The 27,714-nt window shown below is 43.4% G+C and overlaps 1 protein-coding gene and 1 long non-coding RNA gene across 3 annotated transcripts in view; one reads left to right on the top strand and one right to left on the bottom strand.

Moving 5' to 3' along the window:
* The window catches only part of SLC38A4 (solute carrier family 38 member 4), a 69,243-nt gene extending 66,823 nt beyond the window's left edge, over positions 1 to 2,420 (bottom strand). The window contains exon 1 of the mRNA XM_073882083.1: positions 2,318 to 2,420. The gene's annotated coding sequence lies outside the window, so the exon portion shown is untranslated. The remainder of the gene's footprint in view (positions 1 to 2,317) is intronic.
* Positions 2,421 to 2,538: 118 nt separating this feature from the next.
* LOC141370770 (uncharacterized) lies at positions 2,539 to 27,430 on the top strand. Of its 2 annotated transcripts, XR_012375099.1 has the most exons (4): positions 2,539 to 2,643; positions 7,245 to 7,388; positions 25,342 to 25,560; positions 26,961 to 27,430. It is a non-coding gene; the product is annotated as an uncharacterized lncRNA (long non-coding RNA). The 2 variants fall into 2 exon arrangements; XR_012375100.1 differs by lacking the exons at positions 2,539 to 2,643; positions 7,245 to 7,388 and adding an exon at positions 16,886 to 17,048.
* Positions 27,431 to 27,714: the final 284 nt, after the last annotated feature.

Here is a 27,714-nt window from a genome sequence, read left to right as displayed (position 1 = left end):
CCCTGCAGCCTTGAAAATTATCTATCCCCTTACACCAATCTCCCTGCTTTTTAATGTTTTGTGATAGAATCAGCCCAGTAAAAGCTTTCTGTCTCTGAACATGTGGTATTTAATAATTTGGAAAGTTCACATATCCTCTTCAGTTTCTCCGTCCTTACAAACTTCTACCCAGACCATAGATGTTCTGTAGATTCATTTGTTAACATTTGAGAAGCATGCACACACTTCTTGCGTTCCATGTGAGAGAGTCCACCGATCTCCATGACTCTTGAGGGACTCATTTGCAGTAAGGCTAATTTCCCCACCCCACCTCTACCAAAAGTTAAGGTCTATAAAAGGCTCTAACCAAACAAACCCAAACCCAGGCCCTGGCAATCGTGATCAAGGTGTAGCAAGTTCTTTTTACAACGTAAGACAAGTCAGCATAAGGACTCTTGTCTGCGCTGCCCGGAAGCAAATAAATATAAATATAAGAAACCAGGAAGTTGGGAGACAGGCCCTCAAGACTCCCTACCCCCCCACCCAAGGGTGAGAAGCTGCACCAGTTTGAAGTGCATAACAAAGAAAGCAGGTCCTGGAACCTGGGGGGGGGGGGGGGGGGGACGGGCGGTAAGGGGTGGGGGGAGCGAAAAGGTGTCTGTAGGACCTGCGCCAGGAGGGGGTCCGCTTACACCTCCAGGGCCGCAGCTACCCCTACGCCTCTTTTCTCAGGATCTAAGATGCTCCTGAGACCGATAGAGATTCACTTTTGTACTGAGAAATTGACATCAAGAGCCACCCCATCCTCCAGTGCAACCAGGCTCAGGTATCTAAACACCTGTGCTTAGAACTGTGGCTCGGGATCTCCAGGTCCTCACCAAGCCTCTCAAGGTCCCAACTACTGCGCCCTCACTGCGGGGCACACACCCTGGCACACCAGTGACCAAGCCTCCCAGGTTGGGCTTCCCAGTTTAATTCATCCCTTTCCTCTAACCAAGTCAGAAGGCGGGGGCGCATCTCCTGGGCTGTCCCGGCGCACACCGCACAGGCGAGGCACTCCCCCACTCTCCCTGCTGGATCACTAAGAGAGGATGGGAGCCCGCGGGGCGCACTCCGCGCCCCGGCGCCACCACCCCAGGCCCGGCGCCTCCATCCCAGCCCGTGGCCGGGGCGCAGCGCCCACCCACCCTTGCCACGGCCTGTGAAGAGCCACTCCCTGTGCAGCTCCCAGCGCCCTGCGGGCTGGTTCCCGCGCTCACCTCTCACCGGACACCGGCGTGCTCCCAGCTCACCCCCAAGGGCTCCCTGTGTCCGGGCTCCCTTCTCTCTTCCCTTCATTCATTCTCCTTTCTCCATTTCCCTCCAACCCTCACACTCTCCACTCTCTGGCTCTGGCCTCTTACCCCTTCTCTCCTTCTTCCCTACTCCCTGGGCTTCTCCCCTCTCTCCATGTCCCCTCCCCGCCCCCTCAACTCCACTTGCCTTTCCCGCTCGGCGTTTCTGCGCTTCCCCTGCCTTCTCTCCAGCGCGCCCCGGGCTTTCCAGTCCCACGGCGCTGGACGCTTCCTCCGTCGGAACTTCGGACTCAGTGTTCCAACCGCCCCCCCCCCCCCCGCCACAGCCCCCAGATCCAGCACAGCTCTCGCCTTCCTACTCTCCTGAAGGAGACTCTCTGGGGACTCCCAGAGCCGCAGCCCCCCACCCGGGGTACCGTGCTGTCCGGGCTCAGGCAGCCCAGCTGTCAGGGACAGCGGGTCTATTTTAGGTCCAGCACCCAATGTCCCTGCCCTGAGGACATGGGCCCGCAACTTGGGTAGCACTTGCCAACCCTGATCCCAAGCTTACTCGAGCTAGGCTGGTGGTGCGGTCACGGCTGTGGAAGGCAGTCCCAGGACACCGAACTGAAAATCCAAGTGCCAAGGGAATCTGGGGCCGGGGACGGGGGTTGCCCTCCCGGGAATGCGCTACCTTGGCATAGCCATCTCTTGCAAAGGAAGTCACACGAGAGACTTCCCAGTCAGTCCCCTTAACTCCGTATGCTCTGGTTTACTTAATTTCTAGTCAATCGGGTCATTAGCCTGCAGTAACCCACCCAAAGCCTGATCCTTAGGAAAATCATAAGTAGAATTAGGGTCAATCCACAAACAAGTTACAAAGAGCCACAATGCCTAACCTAAGCCCCAGACGGTTGGGAGACCAGACTGCACACGTGTGCGTGTCCCTGTGTGCGCACGCACGCACACACGCGCACAAACACCAATCCGGGCTGGGATCCAGCCACAAGTTTGCACACTGACAAGTCTGTAAGCCTAGCAGAAAATAGAAAAGTTTCACTCACCTGTGTCTTTTTCTACCTCTGCCGATTGGGATCCAGGGGAAGTATCGGAAAAGGGTGGATTGAGAGACCCTCCTTTCTTTTCTTTTCGCCTTCCCAAAGAGTGGAAATTTCCATCATGTGATAGGGGGCAGCATCCCCAGTGTTGCGTTTCCTGCGGACCCTCCCTTCCAGCCCAGCCACCAATCGTCAGGCGGCAACCTGAGATGTAAACAAAAGCATCCTCGCAGGTGGGCTGAGTTGTCCAGCTGTCCCGCCAGAGTGAAGCCTGGGAGCCACCAGCCCTGCTTCCTCTTTTCTGGGTCCCCGACAACAGAGAAAATCGTGGTGTGAGTTGGGGTTTTTGTTGTTGTTTGGTTGGTTGTGGTTTTATAATTAAGTCTCTTCATCAGTCAAGGTTCCATTTGTTGAATCTACCCTATACGCAGGAATAGGTGTTGATCTTCACTTTGAAGTCAGTAAAAAAGCCTTTCAGGTAGGTGACTCCAAACTGCCTCCAGGTTTAGGGTTATCAAACACGAATTTGACATAAAGGAAAAAAAATGAGGAAGGGGTACAAATGAAAAACCTGTGATTCACAGTTAAAAGTCACTTTAGGATGAGTGAAGTTGGGACTAACTTGGTAGAATTTAACCATGAGTGGGGGATCTCTGGTAATTTTTTTTTCTGGGACTTCAATTTAAACATAATTCCCAGTATATATGGAGAAAGAATTAGGATATAATAAATAACACTGCAATTTTAATTCTGTTTATTAAAAGCATTAACCTACCACTTTAAGGAAAACTGTTTACATTAAAACTATTTTCTGATGTTAAGCAAAATTCTTGTTTCAAAGAAGGTCTGTGTAACAAATATGTTCACAACCCTCTGTTTATTTTAGTACTCATTTGTCATTCTTTGGGGAAAAAATAATCTCCAGTGGAGAACTGACGCCACAGTTCAGCAAAATTACCAGGCAACACAAATTGCTTTCTGAACTCTGGCATGGCCAATATCACTGTATTCAGAATGGTAAGTCTCACTGTTTGATCATACCATGAAAGCCTAGAACCATCTTCTCTTACTTAGAGTTTCCATTGACTAAAACACCAGCAGCACCTTAGCACGTCAAAAAACAGGATAACAACAAAAATTACCCAGATAATGTATAATGATCAGGAACACTTAAAAAACAACATTAATACACACACATGCATGTGCACATACATACTCATCAAATTGTGCTAAAACCATCCAACAATGCAAATTCAACAGAAGGATGATGCAATAAATACCTTCGCTGGAGTTACCATTTTGGAGCCTAAATATAAATAAAAATCACTATCCAAAAAGTACTTGTTTTGGGGCACCTGGGTGGCTCAGCCAGTTGAGCAGCTGGCCCTTGGTTTCAGCTCAGGTCCTGGGATGAGCCCCACATAGGGCTCCCTGCTCAGCGGGGAGTCTGCTTGAGAATTCTCTCTCTGCCACTTCCCCTGCTTGTGCACCTGTGCTCTTGCTCTCTCTCTCTTTAAAATACATGAATCCATAAAAAATAAACACTCGTTTTATGAAAGCTGATTATCCCCCTCCTGACCAATTATGGTTTACCTCCTTAGTTTGTCATAACAAGAAGTTTCCATTCCGAGAAATCAGAATATATCAGAATAATCTTCAAGTCCCTTTAAACTTGCTGAAACTAGATTATGTTTACACTATCACACCTCCCATTGATTCTTATTTGATAAACATAAGCATATTTTATAAAGCTACTAAAGTGTCAAAATTGGTAGGATTGAGGGAGGATTAGTGACAGATCAAGGCAGATGTGTATTTCTCTCTGCCTAACCTAACATTAAAGACAAAAACCCAGATTTCTAAAATGAAAAGTCATTCTAGAGAAAACCAAATGAAGATGACATCATGCAATTCAAGACAGATACTTGTTAACTGTGCAACTGCTCAACTTTTTAATGAACTGTTTAATCAATTCTTGGCATCTATATCTTAGTATAGAAAAGATAAAAAATAGTGTTTCATTGTCTAATTTGCTGGAGTCCAATGGCTTACCCATCTATATAAACTGTTAATATCAGGTGTGTGTTGAGGTAAAATGAGATGCATTCATCTGTGAATCAGTGAAGAGCTGGACAAAGTTCAAGTGTATCATCTTTTGTAGCTACTGTCCATTAGAGTTTAAGAAGAGCTCAAAGCCATGTCTGGATGGTATGAGACAACTGACAGCCCTTTATCTTCCCTGCTACAACCCAAACCTTGAGCCATTGACAGCTCTGTTGAACCTACCCAACAATCTTCAAAGGTCTGTTCTAAACCAGTCTTTGAAACGATGAGAAGCAGCCCTAACCAGCAACATGAATACACCTGCAGGACCACAGTGTAAAACACATTTGATTTATCATCAGATCATTCACTGACTCTGGAGAAGTTAGCTTATTTGAATCGCAGAGCTACCACCTATAAGCTATGGGACCTTGGCCAAATCACTAAGTTCTTAGTGACTCATTTTCTCCTTCTGAAAAACGGAGCACATTTCTTGATACGTTGTTTTCCTGACTTAAGTTATTTTCAGACAGTACTAAAAACTCACCTAATGATGGAGGAAAATGAAATGTTTGCAGTTGAGAAAAAAGCTTACAGAGCAGATAGCATTTACTACCATCTTGACAAAGCTGGCTTGAGCAAAGCTCTCTGCTCTAAAATTATATTAACACATTAACACATATATTAACACAAAATTATATTAACACATCAAAAGTCTCTGCACTAAAATCATATTAACCTAGGAATGGTTATTAGTTTTGTCATTAATACTTTTCTTTTCAAGAAAATTCTGTATGGAAAAATAATCCCCAAATATAGTCTTTTGAACCAAACCTAATACTTGAAAACAGAATTCTGTGCTCCAATAAGTTTGGAAAACACTGTGTTGAAAGTTATTGTGGGATTCCTCAGAAGTTTTAATCAATCTCTCTAAGGAGCATGCAGTATTTCTCCATGACTGTGAGCCCTTTCTGGAAGAACATCTCCCAGGGCTGATGATCCACAGTATACCCATTACCAAATTTTAGCATAAATGAATGCTTGATGAAGGAAATAGAACACAATTATTATTTAATGACATAGGACAATGCTATAAAGTTCCTTGGCTTACGGACTATTGTTAAGAAGTTTGATGGCAGTGATTTTAGCAGACTTTGTATAAATATTTTTCTTTGATAGTAGACTTTTAACATGGATTATTTTTCCAATTTACAATTATTATAATTAGTAAAATGGCTTTAGGATACAAAGCACCTTAACATATATTTTGGCACTTGATACTAAAATAAGCTAACCATAATACTATTATTTTCCCCATTCAGTGAGAAAGGAAACTGAGGTTCAGGGAGGTTAGGTGATTTGTCCAAAGACACAGAACCAATAATTGGCAGACTGGAGCATGAACCACTGGCTTCAAGTTCAGTATCTCCCACAGCTCACCTCCCTTTTCTTCTGAGCGTTTTCTTTTCTAAGACTGATAACGGTTTTCCTGCCTACAATGTAGCCAACCCTAACGGGCATGCTTAGCCTTAAAATTATGATTTTTTAAAATAATAACTATAAAAGCAATTATCTCTTTATCATAATTGCATGAATTCTAATGTCAGTGTAATGACTTTATTTTATATGAATTTGAACTTGATTTATGTGAGAAACTGAGTAATACCAGGAACTGTATTTATGGTTGAGTTTTAGTGTTATGTTCTCTAAATGGGCTACTATTTCTTACTGGTACTAGGAAAGAGATAGCTGAATAGATCACTCACCATCTCAGTTTCACACATGATGAAACAACTAGCAACTGGATCACAAAACAAAATATCAAACTAGATCTAGGACCTCAGAAGACCCAAGTCTCATGTCCAATATTGGGATGCCAGGAGCCAGACTCTGGGGTCCCCTCCAGGAGGTGAAAGGGAAAGCAGAGCCCACATGTCACACACAGATACCTCAGAGAGGAGAATGCGCATTGTGTGGTCAGCATTCAACACCAGCCCCAAGGATGTCAATTTCTGTCTTTCTGGTCTGGAAATGGCATTTACATGCAGGTACCTACCCAGTCATAGTCACCAAACACATGACCTTCCTTTTCCAACTTGACCTTCACGGCACCAATCAACTATAACCATCTATACAACCCATATTCTAAACTGCTCACTTCCCCCCAGCTTCCCAACACCATGGTCTTCCGTGCCTTAGTGCTTTTGAATGTATTCTGTCCACTTTCTGGAAGCCCTTGCCACTGACGCTGCCTGTCAACTTCACCTTTTACTCATCTTTCAAGACCCAGCTCACATATCACCACTTAAGTGAATGAAACCTTTCCCGACTCCAGTTATCTTTTTTCTTGGTAGGTTGGGGACATGGGGTGGGGTGGGTGGGGGGAGTTCAAAGAAGCCTGGAAGAAGAGAATCGGCATGTTTTGGACACGGAACTTAGTACTTATAATCATCCCGTGAGGTGGATGCTTTTGTCCCCGCTTTTCAGATGAGAAAACAGAGACTGAGTTAGGGGGCTTGCAAGAGGGAGAATTTGAATTGAGACTCAGCTGGACAGGATTCCAAAGCTCTCCTCACTCTGCCCCTGATTAAACTTGCCCTTGTTTGGGTTCCAGAAATATATCATACTACACAATTTGGCCCCCATGAGACTTCGGGCCCCTCAGCAGTCAGTCTCTGTTATTCTTATCTGTGTTCCCGGCATTTGCCATAGCATCTGACACTAGGTACTGAGTACATCTATATCCAACGAGTGAGTGACTGAATGAAGACTGCCCTATGATTTGCATATTGCAACAAAGGCTATCTACTTCTGAGTTATTAAATAAAATTACCTGTGATTTATCCCTAATGATAATTTGTATCTTTTCTCTATTTTTTTCCCTCTTCAGTCAAGAGGCACCATGATCAGGTGTCCAGCTCTAGTTTCGGTGCCCAGAGAGAAAATGATGAAATCTGCCAGGCTACCAGCCACTCTGACGTGCTTTGCACAACTGGTGTTTGAACAGGGACTGACATTAATTTGACACGGCCAGGTAACACAATAGCATGACAGCTTTCGGAAAATGGTATCAAGGTACTCTAAAAGCAAATGTTACCCCTTGTGACATTGCTCCAAGAGTTAGAAACTTATTCATGTCAGTCTTAACTTCATATTTTCTTTATCTGGAAAAATCAAATGAAAAGACTTGTCACCCCAAACCAGACATGTTTAATGAGAATTACTACATTAAATACACTTATAGGTACAACTATATGTACAACAATACATGCATGAACTCCAAATGTACAAGAGACAGACATGTGAAGTGAGAAATCAGAAACACTTGGTTTCTGATTTCTAGAACCAGATATCCTAGGTTTGAATTCCAGCTCTGACACATTAGTTATACAGTAATTAGGCAAATGATTAGCCTCTCTATGCTTCAGTTTCCTCATCTGTTATTTGGGGATAACAGTTGTACCTATTCATAGAGTTGTTTTTAAAAGTTTAATTAAGGGGCCCCTGGGTGGCTCAGTCGGTTAAGCGGCTGCCTTCGGCTCAGGTCATGATCCCAGGGTCCTGGGATCGAGCCCCATGTCCGGCTCCCTGCTCAGCAGAGAGCCTGCTTCTCCCTCTCCCTCTGCCTGCCACTCTGCCTACTTGTGCTCTCTATCTCTCTGTCAAATAAATAAATAAAATCTTTAAAAAAAAAAATAAAAGTTTAATTAAGTAATTTACACCACATCCTCTTTTCAAATGGAAAATGCTGATAATAGTCGCATCATTTGTTAGTGAAAAATTCTTATAATTACCCCAGAACTTTATCCAGGTCCCCTGGGCCTGTTTCCTCATCCCTAGTACAAGAGGGCAGACTATTTGATCCTTGCGTCCTCTGCGATCTACACTTACGAATGAGTAGCTTCTGGGTGTTCTTTTATTCCCTTGCTACCGCAACAAAACCCCAGTTTCCTATTTGCCTTGTGAGGAGATGGAAGACAGGAAACGATTATTAATCCACTTCCTAATTTTCAGAAGACTAAATCTGAAATAAAACAAACCAAGACTTGCCAAGTTCCATGAAAGCACTTAACTTTTAGTCTGCAAATGTAGGAGAGAGATGGACAGAAATACATGCTCACTTCTGCATTGTCCTCTAGCATCTGGCTGGCCCAATGCTGTAGTATTGCTTCATTCGTTCTCATTGTATAATAGCTTGTTTGCATGGTTCCCCTTGAGACTGTAAGTTCTGTTGCTATTTTGTCAAGGTGTATTTGCTGAATAAATAGATGAATGGATGGGTAAATCAACTGATGCTTCTCTGTTTTTCAAGAAGTTGAAAAGTTGAATAATAAAAAATGGACTTTTATCAAACAAAAGCATTTCAGATTAAAATCCTACTGTGAAGATAACTTTGGCACTTATTGGTCTTAAAATTATAACCTGGTGTTACGGGTGGCCTATCTTACTTCATTCTGGAAGGGGGGATATTCCTAACCTATGTGGGACATTGGAGAAATTGAGTCTTACTGAGATCATCTTCTGTGTCATTCCATCTACTGATCAGGGCGGAGTCCACCTTCTACCCTTGCCAGTGGGGAAGTATTCTTCCAGCCCCTTCTCTGATGAGACTCTCAGCAAAGTAGGAGGTCTGGGCCCTTCTCTCCTGTAGCAATCCTTCCTGGTCAGCCCTCAACAACCCACAAACGCAGGACTCTGTAGAGATGGTAAATTCTGAAGAGTGAGGCACATCTCAGAGGGATATTCCAAAGTGGAAGGTTGAAGGTTGAAACTATGACTAATTTGATTGTACAGAGGAAGGCTCTGACACAAAACCTCTTGAACTCTGCCTTCACTTGAGACATTCCTCTGCTCTGGACTCCGCTTACCCATAGGTAGCCCTCCATTCAAATCTGGTGACCCCATCTCCTCCCTCAGAAAAACCCTGTCCTTTCCATAGCTGCTCATCTTATCTAATAATCCACTTGTTGGGTACCCCCTTAGTGCTAGGTGCTCGGGACAGACCTGTGAGAAACAGACATAATCCCTGTTCTTGTGGAGTTTATAATTTGGTAAGAGAAAATATTTTAATCAACGTATGACACAAATAAATAGAAAATGACAAAGACTACAGTGAAGGAAGGATGTACTGGGCCCAGGGAAGGATTTCCTTGAGAAAATGACTCTTGAGGATGAGCGTGAGGAAAGTTTTTGTTTCTGAAGACGGTAGTGGCTTTAGCATGTTCCTGTGCCCACAGGCAGCCCATGCCAGTGTTTGAGCTGGTGCTCCTGAGACAGTGGAAGGGCAGATCTGTCTCAGGTAGCAAGAAGGACTCCTCTCCTGAGGAGGACAAGCTCCTATGTCCAAAATGAGATAAATGTGGGATTGTGATTCTAGGTCTGTCTCCCTGCCAGTAAGAGCCATGGGCTGGCTGGTCTGTTACTTGGTCCCCTGTGAATCAACACATCTCACAGAGACGTGCTTTACTCACCTAGAGATAACTGGAGTTACTTTTGCTTTTGCTTGATGCTTTAAGAATAATAGAGCTTCTCATCCCACCCTAATACTGTGCTTTTGATTCATTTTCTGTCCTGCCTTAGACCGGCCACATTGCAGTAAATGTCATAGCATCTTAGTTGTCAGCAGCTGCCCCCTTTGCTGTCTGGAAGGAATGATCCAGCTTACTGGAATCTTTTTGATCCTGGATCCTCTGCTAATGATCGAGGTGGGAGAGGGAGGAATCCTTTAGTTCAACTTGCCATAGAGAGTTCAGGAGCAAAAAAAGGTTCTGGTTCTTGTAAAAAAACCTAACTGTAAACTGGAGGGGGTGTCTGAGTGAGTCAGTAAGGAATTAGCCTCAGATAAGGGACATTGAGTACCTCCATTTAGAGAAAGATATGGTACATGAAACAGAGGTCCCTTTAAACCTTAAAAACAAAAATGGTAGAGTCAGTTTGGAAGTGAGATTTACAGTCAGTCCCTGCATTTTCTCTTAAACTTATGTTGACATATTGCAGCATGTAGTACATTAGGAAAGATGTGTTGCAATATTCTGCAATGTTTAATGTGTAAAGGACAAAGTCACACCTCAATCCCATGTTCTGAGTTTTGTGGGGCTTGTTTTGTTTTGTTTTGTTTTGTTTTTTACTCCTTAATCCCCACCACCTGTTTAACTCATCCTCCTACCTACCTCCCCTCGGGTAACCATCAGTTTATTCTCTATAATTAAGGGTCTGTTTCTTGACCTGTCTTTCTGTCTCTTATTTTTTCCCCTTTGCTTATTTGCTTTTTCTTCAATTCTACATATTAGTGAAATCATATGGTATTTGTCTTTCTCTGACTTATTTTGCTTAGTATTATACTCTCTAGCTCCACCTGTATTATTGAAAATGGCAAGATTTCATTCTTTTTTATGGATGACTAATATTCCATTACACGCATACACACACACCCCACTTCTTTATCCATTCATCAACTGATGGACACCTGGGCTGCTTCCATATCTTGGCTATTATAAACAATGCTGCTATAAACATAGGAGTACATGTATCCCTTTGAATTAATGTTCTTATATTCATTGGGCAAATATCCAGTAGTGCAATTACTGGATTGTAGGATACTTCTATTTTTAACTTTTTTAGGAGCCTCCATACTGTTGTCCAGAGTGACTGCACCAGTTTGCATTCCCATGAATAGTGTAAGAGGGTTCCCATTTCTCTGTATCCTTGCCAACATTTGTAACTTTATTTATTTGAATCCTTTCTCTTTTTTTCTTGACAGGCCTGGTTAGAGGTTTATCAATTGTTTTGATTCTTTTTTCTTTTTTTTCAAAGAACCACCTCCTGGTTTCATTGATCTGTTCTATTGTTTTTTTAGTTTCTGTATTATTTCTTTCTGCTCTAATCTTTATCATTTCCTTCCTTCTGCTGGTTTTACATTTTGTTTGTTCTTTTTCTAGCTCTTTTAGGTGCAAGGTTAGGTTGTTCATTTTAGATTTTTCTTGCTTCTTGAGGTAGGCCTGCATTTCTGTGAGCTTCCCTCTTAGAACCCCTTTTACTGCATCCCAGAGGTTTTAGACCACTGTGTTTTCATTTTCATTTGTTTCTATGTATTTATTTTTTATTTCTTCTTTTATTTCCTGGTTGACCCACTCATTGTTTAGTAGCTTGTTATTTAACCTCCATGTATTTATGGTCTTTCCTGATTTTCTCTTATGATCAACTTCTAGATTCATATGAGTTTTGTGTTTTTTTAATGCAACCAATTTTTATGCTAACAATTTAACTTAAAACATAAAGGGAGAATCCTACCAAAGGAATGAGCTACTATATAAGTCTGTCACTGTGATCCTGACATTTGCTTTCCAAATATAAATCCCAAATATCCTCATCAAACCAAATCTTCTGCTCATAAGCCTGTTCTTATTTAAATATCAGCAACTGAATGTTTAGGGCAAGTAGGCCTTTAGGTACCACCCAAACCAAAACTACAGAGTAGCCCCCTCTGCTTGCTTGCAAAGCAAGCCCTGGAAAGAGCTGTTAGGGCAGCCTAAGAGGGATCCTGATATGCGAGAGGCATCACCCTTTCTGGAACTGACCTTGGCTCCAAAGACGAATGTTTGGCGTCTAATGTATCTTCCACTTTCTCTTGCCCCTTGGAGTGTGGTGTGTGTCTGTGGGGGGGGTGGGGGGGTGAGAGGGCAGTGCCCTCACATTTTCATCCTTCTCCATATCAAAGCCTGCTCAACTACTGGGTATTTACCCCAAAGATACAAATACAAATGTAGGGATCCGAAGGGGTACATGCACCCCAATGTTTATAGCAGCAATGTCCACAATGGCCAAACTGTGGAAAGAGCCAAGATGTCCAACGACAGATGAATGGATAAAGAAGATGTGGTATACACACACACACACACACACACACACACACACACACACACACACACAATGGAATATTATGCAGCCATCAAAAGGAATGAAATCTTGCCATTTGCAACAACATGGATGGAACTGGAGGGTGTTATGCTGAGCGAAATAAGTCAATCAGAGAAAGACATGTATCATGTGACCTCACTGGTATGAGGAATTCTTAATCTCAGGAACAAACTGAGGGTTGCTGGAGTGGTGGGGGGTGGGAGGGATGGGGTGGCTGGGTGATAGACACTGGGGAGGGTATGTGCTATGGTGAGCGCTGTGAATTGTGCAAGACTGTTGAATCACAGACCTGTACCTCTGAAACAAATAATATATTATATGTTAAAGAAAAAAAAAAGAAGAAGAAGAAGATAGCAGGAGGGGAAGAATGAAGGGGGCGGAATCGGAGGGGGAGACGAACCATGAGAGACTATGGACTCTGAGAAACAAACTGACGGTTCTAGAGGGGAGGGGCATGGGAGGATGGGTTAGCCTGCTGATGGGTATTAAAGAGGGCATGTTCTGCATGGAGCACTGGGTGTTATATGCAAACAATGAATCATGGAACACTGCATCAAAAACTAATGATGTAATGTATGGTGATTAATATAACATAAAAAAAAAAGCCTGCTCAGAGGACAGGCCTGATAAACCCCCTAGCTTTGAGGTGTGAGGATTTAAAGTACTATCTTCTGTGTAGTAAGCAACCATTTACTGAACACTTTTATGCTGGATAATGCCTAAGATACAGAGAGACAAATTAGACATTCTCAATTTTTGAAAATGTGCAATCTAGTGGAGGGGGCCATGCACGCAAAAATAATTATTGTAAAATAGAGTCATTCTTGCCACAGGGTGGAGAACAGTGCTCAGAAGCACATCTGGAGGAATGCAGAAGTAAGCAGCCTCATGGTTCCAGTTGGGACATGGTAGGAACACATCTCTGTACCTTCCCAAAAGCAGCATGGTAGTGTTTAATGTTAATTATTTTCTCCGGCACGCAAAGCAGGCTTCCTTCTTAATGATGTTTAATATTAAGAGAATAATAAAACAATCTTTAAGCCAAAGGGCCTAGAACCTCTAAATTGGAATTTCAGATACCAGGAAGGAACATGCTGCATCCCTATAATCCCAAATCACTGACAGGTCTGTGCAGAGGTTTGTACCAGATTTATCTAGAGCACAGGGTAAAATAGAAACTCTCAGACTCCATTCTGGAGAAGTTGATTCAGTAATGTTGGGCTGTGGCCTTTGCCTCTATGGTTTAATCACATACCCCAGGTCACTTTAATATATAGCCAAGTTTGAAAATTGCATGTCCTGAAATGCCTGAATTTATACCAGGTTGGGGCATGTCTATTTGGAAGGCCAGCTCCCGCCCTTTCCTGGGACCATAGCTTAGTGTCCGAGAGTGACTTAAGCCCCAAACAGATGGGGTTCGTTGTGCTTCAGTGTCCATATGTGTTATATGCTGCTTGCTCCAGAATCCTGGTCCATGAACTTCAGCAGGATGGGGCCTGGGACCAGATCAATAGTTTGCAAAGCAGGGTCCCTGGATGGCTACCAGAATGAGGTAGGGTACTTGTGAAAAATTCCTTAATCCTACCCCAGGCCTGTTGAATCAGAATCTCAGGAATGAGCAGGAATCTAATTTTAACAAGTTCAGTCCGTATTTAACAGATTCCTCAAGTGGTTCTTGCTCCTACTGAGAACATCTAGACCAGGCTTACCCACTGAGGAGACAGATTGAAGGGCTGTGTCAGGAAGGTGACAGGTTCAGCGGGCCAAATACAGTACCTACAGGGTCTGGTGATAACTCACCATAGCGTGGAGGAGTGAGGGGTCCATGCAAGGGGAGTAGCTGAGGAGGAAATCCCAGGTGGTGTTGTGGGGAGGGTGGGGGGAGGCCCTGACGTAGGAGATTCAGGAAATACTTTGGTCATGGATTCTCTCAGCAGAAGGACGCTGGTTACAGCCCTGGGAATTGGGAGCAGGGCACCAGTCTCTCCAAGAAGACCAGGGTCCAAGGCTGATTCCCAAAGAAGAATTAGATGGAAGAAAAATGTAGCAACTTGATGTGAATTCTGGGTACAGCCGTGACTCCAGGTGGAGTCTCTGAATATAAGATTCCTCTGAACGGAGTTGAAATGGCTTCTGCAGGTGGAAGTCAAAGGGCCACCATGAATAAAGGGAGACGTAAGGCCGAGGAAGGGCAGCGCTCGACAGCCCGGCATTGCTGGGAAGGCTGAGATGCAGAGGAGGATGCCCACAGCATCCTAACTGCCGGAAGAAAGTCATGTCCCTGAATTCTGGGGTGATCATTCTAGAGTACCATCTTTTCATGGTCCAGTCCTACAGAAAATGATTGTAAGAAAACAGAACCCTGAGTAGTTGTAAAAAACCTGTCATTTCTATTTTCACTTATGAACAGCAGCTACTTTATATAGCCAATAACATTAACTAACTTGCAAAACTTTTGTCCATTTTAATAACGAAAAGGAATGAACAAAAGAATATAAAGGACCATGCGTAACTAAATACACAAGTAGATTTTAGTTAAAACAATGCCATTCTGGAGGTGCTTTTTTAAAGTTTTTTTTTTAAGATTTTATTTATTTATTTGAGAGTGAGTGACAGAGTGAGAGAAAGCATGAGCAGGGGGTAAAGGCAGAGGGAGAGGGAGAAGCAGGCTCCCCGCTGAGCAGGGAGCCCGATGCGGGGCTCGATCCCAGGACCCTGGGGTCTTGACCTGAGCCAAAGGCAGATGCTTAACGACTGAGCCACCCAGGCGCCCTACAGGTGCTTTTTAAAAAAATTATTTTATCAGTAATTTGTGTTATGAGAATTAGAGTAAATAACAAATTTTTTAAATGTGAAGTTAAGAAAAAGGATAAACTCATCCATTATCTCTTTGTGCATGTCTAATGTATAAAGGCATTAGCATCCTAAAAATTATGCTTTTTCATTCGTAGATATTTATTGCCTATTTATCTTAAGATACAGTGTTGTATGTACCACCATATAAACCTAAGTTTAATAGTGGTTAAATAATACTATATTACATACAATGTACAATATGTAAAATGTGATATAACATGTTATAACACTTGTTACATGATATATGTTATGCTAACTACATGATATATTACATATATACATATGCATACACATATACATTTATACATATATATTATTACATATTAAATGCATGTATACATGTATATAATATATACATATATATGAAATCTCCAATCAAAGTAACAGAAGGAGCTGGTTCTTCTCCTTTCAAAGTGCCTCAGTTACTTCCAAGTATTTCCAAAGGGGACCACTCACACATTTCCACAGACCGATCACTGTGGTCTGCCATAGTCAACACCCTGTTCCTCCTTTCCTCCTCTGGCACCCATTCTACCACAGCTGTCCAAGCAGCCACTTGGAAAAGCTCAGACGACATCCTGGCCCACACTCACAGTGTGGTCTCCAGAATGCCCATGCATCAGTCCCTTCTCTAGCTCAGCCTCTAGCCCTCCAGCCATAAAAGCCTTCTCCACACATGTTAATGGCAGGAGATGAGTAGAGGGGGCTGGGGGTGGGCGGGGGGAGAAGGACCTGGGACCTGGCAGCTTCTAGAGTGATAGCAACCAAGCCCAAAGTGTGACTTTATCAACTGCTGAACCCACGCTTGGAGTATGCTTTAGCACTGGAGAAAATAATCATGTCATGTTTTTAATAAGCTTTTTGGACAACCAGCAAGGAGTATTGCCTCTCATTCCTATGGTCTTTGAGGCAAAAATTGCTTGTAGGCAAGTATTGTTTTTCCTCTACATGAGATAGGAAAAGAGGGAAGTATATTGGAAGTGCTTATAATGCTAACTAATATTTTGTTCACTAAATTTGTCCTTTTGGCCAATCATCTGTTTTTACTGCTGTGGAAAACACATACAAAGACCCGATATTAAAATTTCATTTAAAGTCATAGGAAATGTGGCTTCCCATCCTGCATATTACCACCTCACACATAAGTACAGTAACGAATAAATGACAAAGTAATTGGGACACTTGTGGGGCTATGATGTGTTTCAAGTTGAGAGAGAAAGGCCTTCACTTTAGGAAGCTGAGGCCCCCAGGTCCTATGTCTGGGAGAGAGAGTTGCCCTCCCTTCCTCTCTGGGACCCTAGTATTAGAGGCTGGGCCAGGGGTGCCTCAGGGGTAAGACCAAGGAGGGAGGATGGGAGGAGCTGGTTCCACTCTCCTGGCCTCACGCTGGGTGACTTTGGGGTCTCCTTGGCCACCTGGTACCTGAGACCTCACTTTCTGGTTCTGTGCCGATCAGGGACAGACCTCCTGCTGCATCTCCAGGAATATTCACTGTTCTCCACACCTAGGAACCTATCCTCCCGCACTAAAGGTAAGGCACAGCTGTGCCCGGAAGTGAAAAAAAGATAAGATTCATGACCACCGGAAAAGAGTGATGTGAATATAGTCCCGTCTGACATTGAAAACAGAGCACTCTAGGCTCTCCTGACAAAACACACCAGAATCCCATGGTTTACACGATTTCTCCCATTTCTCCATTCTTCTCATGCAGCCTCTGACAAGAAATTTGGAAATCAGCTCTCTCAGTAACATCTTCACCCAAGTGCCTGGCCCTTGGGGTGAACGATGCTTCAAAAATGCTGGGATGGAATTTCCAAGCAGTCACCTCAAATTCCTGCATAACTGCATTCATGGAGATATTAATGTTGACACTAACACATGTGCGGGGAAAGGAAGAATCTGGGCAACTCAACTCAATGAGGTAGTTCCCTTTGACTTCATCTTTTTTTTTTTTTTTTGCAAAGGGAAAAGTTGAAGTTTTTTATTCACTCAATGACTATTCTTTCAACGTCTACTATGACACAGTACAAACATGAGGAAGAAGCTCACAATTTCATGGGGGTGACAGACAGAAGCGGGTTTTCAAGATGGTAGTGGAGGGACAGAGGTGTGCTAAGCATAAGGCGCCCACCCAGAGCCAGACATTGAACTTGGCACCTGGGGGCGGAGGGAGTCCTAACCTGGGAGAAGAGGCGTCCTAACCTGGTGCATTAATGAGGGCTTCTCTATGGAAGTGCCACAGACCGGGTGGCTTGTTAACAACGGAGATTTATTTCTGCGATTGATAGTCTGAGATCAAGGTGCCAGCGTGGTGGGCTTCTGGGGAGGTCCCTCTTCCAGTTGCAGATGCTAACATCTCTTATGGCAGAAAGAGGGCTGGTGAACTCTCTGGGGTTCCCTTTATAAGGGCACTCATCCCATTTATGAGGTCTCCACTATCATAACCTAATCACCTCCCAAAGGTAATTATCTTCACATCGTGGGTTAGGACTTCAACAGATGAATTCTGGGGAGACACTTTCAGTCTATAACACCTGAGTCTCAAAGAATCATGAAGGATGGGGGCTAAGAGCAGCATGGTCTTGCTGACAGAGGAAGGTAGACATGGACTCCAGAGGAAGCGCTCCCGTTAGACCAGAGTTCTACAGAATGAATATTTCTCTGCAAAAACATAGAGTTTGGGTTTCAATTCAGAGGAATACTTTTTCCTTACTTCTTGAGGGGCACTTACCAAATGTGTCTTCGTTGGGCCAATTTATTTAAAGTAGTTCAGGTGTAATTAGTTGGTTTCTTAGTGATTTGGCAATGGAATTACTTCTGAGAAAACTTTGTCACTACAATTAGTGATTGCCAAGTTAGAATGTGAAAGATAATATGACGGCAAAAAAGAGACTTGGGGGTGCCTGGGTGGCTCAGTTGGTTAGTGTCCGACTCTTGGTTTTGACTCAGGTCATGGTCACACTTAACATGGAGTCTGCTTGGAAATCTCTTTCCCTCTGCCCCTCCCCACTCATGCTCTCCCACTCTCTGTCTCTCCCTCTCAAAATAAAATGGAATAAACTCTTAAAAAGAGAGGGAGACTTGGTTCTGTTGATGAATAACGTGAATGAACACCTGTGGGAAACAAGTTTTCTAGTTTGTAAATGCCGCATAATCAGTTGTAGTTAAGAAGCTGTCTCTGGAGAGCACTGTGTCCTTCCCCAAAGTGCTTTTCCTGTACATCTTTTCATTAAATCTGCTGATTTTACTGAATAGCTTCCCGAAACAAGAACTTACGTATACTTATAGTTGTTTATCGGCTGTTTACTATGAGCTGGGCACCAGGACCAGCACTTCCCATGCTGTTTGCCTTATTGATGCTGCCCCGTGAGATAAGAACTCTACTGTCCTATATTACAAAACTCACACGGCAGACTCCACCAGGACTCCTCACTGCCTCTCTCATCCCATGACTATGCTTTTGATATTATCCTTGTAAAATTATGTATCCTATCACATTCCAACTATTTTTAAATATTTTATATACCGACTCTTCCTTCATTGGTTGGTAGATCAGGTACACCTTACTTGGTTTAAAAAGATTCTTCCAGTACAGTGTCTCACTGGATTCTGAGAATCATAGAATTCTCAGAAGCATGAGCAGCTGTCTATTGCCGTGGCTCTGGGGAGCTCACCTGGGCTGGGAGCCTGGTTCCACTGCTTACTACTGGAACGAGCCATTTTACTTCTCTGTGCGGCCCTTAGCAAAATTGGGAGAGCAATGCTGTACCTCATGAGGCTGTGTGAGGGTGGAAAGACCGTACCTAAAAGGGAATAAAATAGTGCCAGATGTAGTAAATACTCAGTAAACACTAGATTTTAATATTATTGTTCTTACTGCTGTCATTGATTACCATTACTTTCTCACATTTGCAACTAATACTCTCTAAATCTATTCTCTTACCTGTAATTATATGAGATATGTTCATGTAATATATTCATATTATATATATTATTTACTCATATAAAAATAACTTGCTCTCTTTCCCACCATCCGCCTCTAAACTTGTTACTCATCTGTAGTCCTCAGCTCACGTGGATTTTCCCCTTTGAAACCCTTCCTGACCCACACTCCCTTTGGAGTCACCACTACACTTTGTGACATACATCTTCGGTATCACTCATGACACTTGTTACAGTTAGTTGCTTACATATCTAACTCCCTAATAACTCTGGGCTCATTAGGATCAGGGAGAATGCTTTTATTTATCCTTTTGATCTCAGTCCATTGCAGATTTCCAATTTTTTTCAGTTAATGAATGGACGACTGAATTAACAGTGCTAGAGGGATGATATTACTCATTTTAAAAATAAAGTCTACACATCAGAGCAGGAAGAGGCTTAGAAATAACTCAGTCGATTCCCTCTATTCCCATTATCCCTTCCTTTAGAGATGAGGAAGCGGAGGTACAAAGGGGTAAGACTTACCTAACATCCCACTGATAGTAAGTGGCCGGTGTATACCCATGGGAGTGCATGGCCCTTGGCAGACAATCAGAAAGAGCTGCCAAACAAGAAACCAAAATCCAAATCGTAGGTCTTTTTTACTGTTTTGTCCCTTTGTGTCATGAGTCGTTGTATCAGTGAAGATGCTTTTAGCCACAATTAAGAGAAAATGCCACTCAGGTTGGCTTAAATAATATTGGCTCCTATTGGCTCATATGATTCAAAAATCTAGAGGGTAGGGTCGACTTCAGGGCTGGTGTGATTCAGCAGCTTAGTGATAGCATGGTTTTCTCTCTCTGTCTCCATCTTGCCTCCTGCAGGATGAGTTTTATACTAAAGCTGCCTTCTTAGAGGTGGCTGCCAAGTACTCTCGGGGCTAGGTGCCTGACATCCACATCCAGAAAAGAGAGAAGGTGAGGGAAGAGTTGTGGATGGGGGTGGGGGTTAAGGATGTAGGGGAAAGTGAGTCACTGCTAATGGGTATAAGGTGTCTTTTTAGGGTGATGAAAACGTTCTCCAGTTGATTGTGGTAATTGCTGTACAAGTGTGAGTATACTTAAAAACCATTAAATGGTACACTTGAAGTGAATTGCATGGTATGTGAATTATATCTCAATAAAGCTGTTTTATGGTTGTAAGTGAGGAAAACAGCGCTTTACCTGATAGCTCATTCTCTGCCAATACCCAAGAAGTTTTGTCTGACCTTTATTGAAATTTAAGCTTGCTTTATCCCAAGTTATGTACAATCTTCAGAACAGCATGAATGTGGACACAAGTGAGATGTATGGCTCTGCTGCTCTGAAGTGTGAAGGTCGTTAGAAGAAGACCAGAAGAGAAGGGGACGTGGACATCGGGGACACTCCTGTACCTGAAGGGGAATTCTAATGGAACTCAAGCATCCGTTTTCCCTTCTTCCTTTGGATTACCTCCTCTAGCATTACTGGGGGAAGTGGGAGGACTAAACTTATGTCAATTTCTTTTGTTTTTAGAAAATTTTATTGCTCTCTTCAAAGGGCATGGGAGGGGAGGGGCAGAGAGAGAGAGAATCCTAAGCAGATTCCCTGCTGAGCCTGGAGCCAGACGTGGGGCTCAACCCCACGACCCTGACATCATGACCTGAGCCAAAATCAAGAGGCGGAAGCTCAACCAACTGAGCCACTCAGGCGCCCCAGCTTATGTGGATTTCTAAGCAGTCTACTTGACCTGCTCATGGTCTACTCTGTTCCTCAGCTCTCAGTAGCAGGCCACTGTCTACTCTACCGCTCTTCTCAGCCCCAAATTCAAGGATTCCAGTCACTCTCAAAGAAATGTTGCCAACCTCACAAGGGCGTTTGTGGAGATGTGTTAGTTTGCTGGGGCTGTTGTAACAAATTATCTCAAACCGGGCAGCTTAAAACAACAGAAATCCATTCTTTCACAGTTCCGGAAGCTGGAGGTCTGACATCAAGGTTTTGGCAGGGTTGATTCCTTCTGGAATGAATTCCATGCCCCTCTCCTAGCTTCTGACGACTGCAGGCAGTCCTTAATGTTCCTCGGCCAATGGGTCTCTCGCTCAGTCTTCACATGGTCTTTTCATCTCTAGGCTTGCTTCCTTTCTGCATTTTAGAAAGGACACTAGTCACTGGATTTAGGGCACACCCTATCCAGGATAATCTAATCTAGAGATCTCTGCCTTAATTATGTCTGCAAAGGTTTATTCCAAATGAGATCACATTCTGAAGTTCCAGGTGGGGCATGAATTATTGGAGGACACTATTCAACCCACTCTAAAAAGTGAAGGAATCCTTCCATTGGGCTTTTCCTTTTTCCCTGTCTATAATATCATTACACACAGTTACGTGGGTTCATCAGATTTTGCTGAAATTTGGCAAAGATCAAAAGGAACTATTAGCCTATAAGGGAAAAACAACTATAATCTAACCATGATGTTTTTGGAACCCAATAAAAGATTCCTCAAGGAATTAAACCTTTCATAGCCATCATGCCATGAATTACAGACCTTCTACCTCAGGCCCATGAACCATGGAGGAGGGCTCCCTTCTTCAAGCCTCCACGGTACAGCTGTCCTTTCAGTCCTCCAGGGATTGCCCTCACCCTAGAGCCCTTCCCTTTCCCCAACACATAATCCAGGGGACCCGGTCATCATTAACCATTTCCCTAAGTCGGAGTTATTTACTACTAGAGGAACACCATAGGGATGAGTCCAACAGAATGGTCCAAGGTGGGGCTGGCAACCCTGCAGTTTGGTAGGAAAATCAGGGCTGGGTGTAGCACTCCATACAGCACCCTTGTGAGCTACAACTATGCCCCTTTCCTTTTCTAATTGTCTCCACATCTCTCCAGCATAGTTTCTCAAAGCAGTGGAGTTTGTATTCTTCTAGGTACTGTGGGAAAAGGTCCATCATTGGGCCATACATCCCTTAATATAAGGGCCAGAGTAGGTTTTTAGAGGTGATACTCTTCTACAGTCCTCCCTTACCCATTCTTGGGGGTAGTGGAGAGGAAGGGACAGTGGTGGTGGTGGTAGGAGGTGGTACTGGGGAGGCAGACAGTGGTTTCATTGTCCTGTTACACTACCAAAGTCATTTCCGAGTAGACATCACTTGTAGATCACTAGTCTTGTTTCAGACACAGTTTGCTTCCAAATTTTAAGTATATTCTTGCGTATAGAGGGCTATTCATCTATTCATTAAACCAGACAAATGACTTTTATGCGCAGCCAAAACAAATAATATTGGCCAACTTCTTGCTTCTCATTATCCTGAAATATACATAAAGCCAAGATTTTGTTTGTTACAGTCTCTATAATGTTGGAAATTCCTGCAAACATATCAGCAGAATCTTTCAGGGCACATCTTCCTAGGTTGGGCCGAAACCTTTCCTTTTGGGACCAAGCGACTCCTTGGCCATATCTCTAATCATTTATTTTTCCCTTAACGTCTTCTGGTATTTGATTCTCTGGCCTGAATTTTTATTGACTTAGTCTTTATTTCCTAGAACATTTATTGTTACTGTTTGTTCAATTATGAAATATTTCATTCATACAGAAATTACAGAGACATATAACAAGCACCTATGTATCCACCCCTAGGCTTAAATAAATGTCAATACCTTGCACACTTTGGAATTTTTTTAAAAAAATAAGTAAAACATCACAGATTCATTTGGGGCCAGAGAGGTGCAGGGGTTTTTGTTCTGTTTTTTAACCTTCTTACTGATGTTAATATTTCAAAATTTGGTTAAGAGAAATTTTATTTTAAGAAGTTGCTAAATTTCTTCAGAAAATGTTTTTCTTTTAAATGATTGGAAAGTGAGTCCTTTCAATGATGGCTTTCTGGATGTCTCTATCCTAGGCCTCTTCTCACTATCCAGTTCTTCCAGACTTGTCTCATTCATGCCCATGGCTTGATTCCTACTCTGCTGATGACTCCCTAGTTCCTATCAACACAGGTCTCTCTTTGGAATTCTAGACTGGTACAGCCAGAGATCACCTTGTTGTGCCACGAGCCCTTCCATCTTAACATAACCCACCAAACCTATAATTTCCTCCAACCGCTTTTCCCTATCTTGGCAAATGGCACCATCATTCATGCAGTTAGGCATCTCCGACCCCTGAGACTGTAGTATTTCTTTAAATCTGTCAGCATGTCCTACTAATTCTACCTCCTCAAATAGGTATCAAACTGATTGACTTCTGTCTTCCTCTGTGACCACCACACTAGTCCAAGGCACCATCACCTGCTCTCATGATAGCAATAGCTTCCTGACTCTTCTCTATTATTCCTGGGGCCCTCCAGCAGGTTCTCTACATGGTAGTAGATTTTCAGAACACAAATCTGATAAGACTCCATCCTGCTGGACTCTGATTCATAAGATAAAAAAGAGTGGTGCATGGTCAGCATCGTTGGGCCCAGGCTACTCCTCTTGGACCCTTCTGTCACCCTCACTGTATGCCCCAACTGCTAGGTTTCGAAAGCAATATGCCTCTTCTTCTAGCCATAGCCTTTGCGTGTGCTCTTACCTCCTTATGAAGTACACACCCATTTGTGGGCTTCACTTCTATTCATCACTTAGATCTCAACTCCCATGTTATTTCTTTGGGGAAGCTTCCCTGACCCCGCAATTTGGGTCAGGTTTCTTTACTATCAGTTTATATTCAACTGTACTCTTTTTTTGTCCCGGGACTTTTCTCAAGTGTAATAATATACTCTTTTATTTATTTGATTAAAATTGGTCTTCCCACCTCCTCATCCCTTATGAATATATTGTAAGATCTAGGAGACCATGAATAAATAAGTGAATCTCAAGCTACACGGTTTATAGGGAGCCTCACGTGGATCATGTGGAAACAAGTGGGGTAGTGCCGATAACAAAGCCATGGCATTTGGGGTTTCCATTGCTATGATCTCTCCCTCCTCTGTTTGAAAAATAACACCAGGCCATAAGCTAATGATACCACTTGTGTAATAAGGTAAGGGAGCGGAAAGCTCCTGGCGTAAGACGTTTGATGAAAGATAGACTTTAGACTTATTTTTTGGTATCTTAGGGAAATGTGAAGAGCTGTGAATCCAAATTCTTGGTGTACCTCTTAAGTGTTCTTAGAGTGTCAGCCTCAGTTTCAGCCTCTAAAGTGACAATATGCTATCTTCTAAGTGAGTTGTAATAACTAAAAATTATATATCCACAGCACTGTACCATAGTAAGGGTGGGTAAATATTTGCAGCCTAAAGAAATAACTGAACGCATAAATGAGTGAAAGAGAAACACCCAAATAGCAAATGCTCCATGGATTGTAACCGTAGTAATATTATAAAATGACGGGAAGGAATGCTTTCTTGTAAGGAAAAGGAAGCAGTGAGCTGGTGTGGTAATAAAAGATTGAAAGTCAGTGGAGAGCAATCCTGGACAGTAATCCAGAGCAGGCTTTGTGTCCACGCATGGTGCCTGGGCAGCTTCACTGTGTTAACTGCTCAAGAATGGGAAGACACCTCCAGCCGGTTGCCTACCGGTACGTGAGGTCCCTAGGCAGCTGTAGGTAACAATGAGTGGAGACATGGGGCCTCACAAAGGAAAGGAAACGATGAGCCACAGACAGAGGGGCAGAGCCAGCAGAGGGGTGGGTATGTTGGAGAGGCCAAATGAGGAGGCAGTAGTCAGAGCTCCAAAGAGTCAGCTCAGATGGAAACAAAACCATGTCCTCTGGATCTAATGACCAATATGGAGGTTGAGGATGACTTTGGTAAACACCATTTTCAGCAAAGTGGTGGGGCGGAAGGCAGAATCAACTGAGCCAGTCAGTGAGTAGGGGGCGAGGAATACAGACAGGGAGCTTGGATTCATCTTTCAAGAAGTGTGTCTGGGATTGGCAGCAGAGAGACTGGGTGGGGTACACTGAAGGGGAGATGGGGTTGAGAGAGAGGTTTTTTGTTGGGTTAGTTTTTAGGTGAAGAGGCTTAGCATATTTATAGTCTGAGAAAGGAACTGGAATTAGTGTGCTGGGGAAAGAGAGGATAATTAATAGCTGGAAGTTCTGAGGAGGCATCAGAGGGCCAGTCCAGCCCTCATCAGCCCCTGGAACACCCCCAAATTTAAAAAAAAATTGCATTCTCAATATCCCTTCTCCATTCCATATGGCCCTGGATCCTCTCTCTTGGTCTGGGCTTGCATGTGTATGCTTGACCTCCTGCTAGATTCCCCGGACCTTTTACTCTCCCTCTTATTTTCTTTAGCCTGCTCTCACCCTGAGGATCTGATGACGGAGTTAGCTTGTCAGGCACACAGCCACCGTTCCCCTTGGCTGCTCTCTGCCTTCACCCTCAGCTGTTGCAACTCTTGGCCACCCTGAGCAAAGGCCCTGCCAAGCCCCTCCTCCCTGACTCATCCACGCGGAGAAGTGCTTCCAGGAGGAGCTCCCAGCAAGAGGATGGAATCTGGGTGCAGGGGAGAAGGTGAGCTGGGAGGCCGGCAAGAAGGCGAGGTAGAGGAGAGCCAGTGGGATCTCCCGGGGAGGGTGACTTGAACAGTTCTCTTCAATCTGATTCTGTACTATTCTGTGTTTTTTGTTTTTTGTTTTCCATGACAATATATTCTGTTGAAAACACAAAACTTTTGTTTTTAAAGCAAAAACTTATCAGTGAGGGGAAGGAAGTGTGTTCATGCATTCATTCAACGGGTGCTTAGGGAGCCCCGGGGACACCACGTGCCAGGTGCTGGGGACACTGGTGAACAGGCTCCATCCCCCATCTCGGGGAGCTTTCCACTATGCAGGAGAGATGCACAGACATTAAGCAAATAATCACACACTTATTTAGGTCAGTGCAGAAGTTGGGACTCTGGGAGAGTTCTGCTGTCACTGAAAGGTAGGAGGCAAGGTCATTGCTCAGAAAGGGGCTGGAGCTGGGTAGGGGCCTTGAAAGCCAGGATAACGATTAGGAAGAAGAGTTGCAGGAAAGGAGACAGCATGTAAACAAGAACAGAGCTATGCGTACTTTTTGCTTGAAGGTCTCCAAACTCAAGTCCCCCGAGCGCGATCTTGAGCTGGCCACATGTGTCACGTATTTGCTTTAAAAAAGCAAATCCCTTTTCTTGAGACTCTGATAATCACCGTTCTCCTTTTAACGTTGCCGGCAAGGATCTCCTTTTGCTGAACTATCTTCAATTCACAGTGCTTGTACTGGTAATAGCCAGTCCGTGTCTTCAGGACTGTTAAGTGACAGGATAGATCTTTAGAGTAAAAGCAATACACTATGTCCTTATTAGGTTCTTAATTAATTGAGTTTCATGTGCTACTCTAAAGAGTCACTCAGCCCTCCTCCCCTGGGCTTTGGCAAGCTCAGAACCATTGCCTTCCCAGGGCATTGGCACCATAGCCCTGGTTAAGCTTCAAGGGTGTATTACCAATAAAATGACTTGAGTTTTATCTAGCATATTTGAACAATAACACCCTAGTCACAGTCTTGTAAATTTTAAGTGCCTAGGAACTTTTTGTTACTCTTACATACACATTTCTTAATATCATTCACTATTTTATGAGCATATATTTCTGGAATACTGGAAAAGAGAATTTAAAAAAAGGCAGGCATCTCCTAACATTTCTCCTCTTGCAGAAAGCGGTGCTTTATTTCATTGATCCCCAGGTTTTATCTTCCGTGTAGTGAATTTCCAAATGTATTTAGAGTTTGCTATTGAGTTCTGTACTAAAGTCCGGGTGTCTTCAGATATTAAAGAATAACAAAACAAGAGGCTGTGACAAAGAGAAGGGTTTCACTAACATTTTCTAGATAATGGATTCATTTGTTTTGTGCATATCTTGCCTAAATCCCTCCATTCATTTTATTTGCTTTTACAGGAGATACCTATCTGGGGCCGCTCCATCTGTTATGAGCTGTGAGGAGGGAGACAAGGAGACACAAGATCTGCTGCTGAATTTTTTAAAAAATCTGCATATGTTTCACATAATAGGCAAATAATAATGTTTGTTAAACTGACTTAAATGGAACCGGGATTGAGGACGTGTGGCTTAGGGTTGAAATGCGTGTTGCTATGGTATGCCGTTGAATCAATAGTACTGGGGTTGGGTGGGGACGGAGAGAAAGGAAGGTGGTGACATCTGAAACAAAGTGAGGACACAGAAGCAAAGTGAACAGAGCACGATTAGGAAGATGGAGACTGGTACGTATATACCCGTTATAGGTACGGTTAAATATGTGTGTATGCGTGTATGTATCCATGCCGTTACACATACGTGCTTACACGTAGCAGTCTCTTCACGTGTGTAGCAATGATAACATGACACGGTCAAATCTGAATAAATAAGAAGTTGAGTTAAACTTCATCGTACCTACTTCTTTCATTTTAAACTAACACGTCGTTTTCCACGGCTCCTCACATCCAGGGTCCTCCCTGGGAAGGAAAGGCACGTCAGTAGCCCCGAAGCACAGGACAATGGCTGCAGAAGGGCTTTCCCCTTTCAGTTAAGGCCTCAGTTATCCGCGGGCTTATGGTCTTTCAACTTGGCACTGATCTCCAGAGCCTCCTACTGCATTTAGGCACCAGTCCCCTGTGTTTTAGAACACCAGGGTGAAGTCCAAATAAAGGAAACA

This window comes from Callorhinus ursinus, unplaced genomic scaffold, assembly GCF_003265705.2.
Source record: "Callorhinus ursinus isolate GAN/ISIS: 27379988/994484 unplaced genomic scaffold, GSC_fseal_2.0 scaffold44, whole genome shotgun sequence".
NCBI lineage: Eukaryota > Metazoa > Chordata > Mammalia > Carnivora > Otariidae > Callorhinus > Callorhinus ursinus.
The sequence above is the reverse complement of the archived record's forward strand: the minus strand, read 5'-3'. Positions and strand labels throughout refer to the sequence as shown.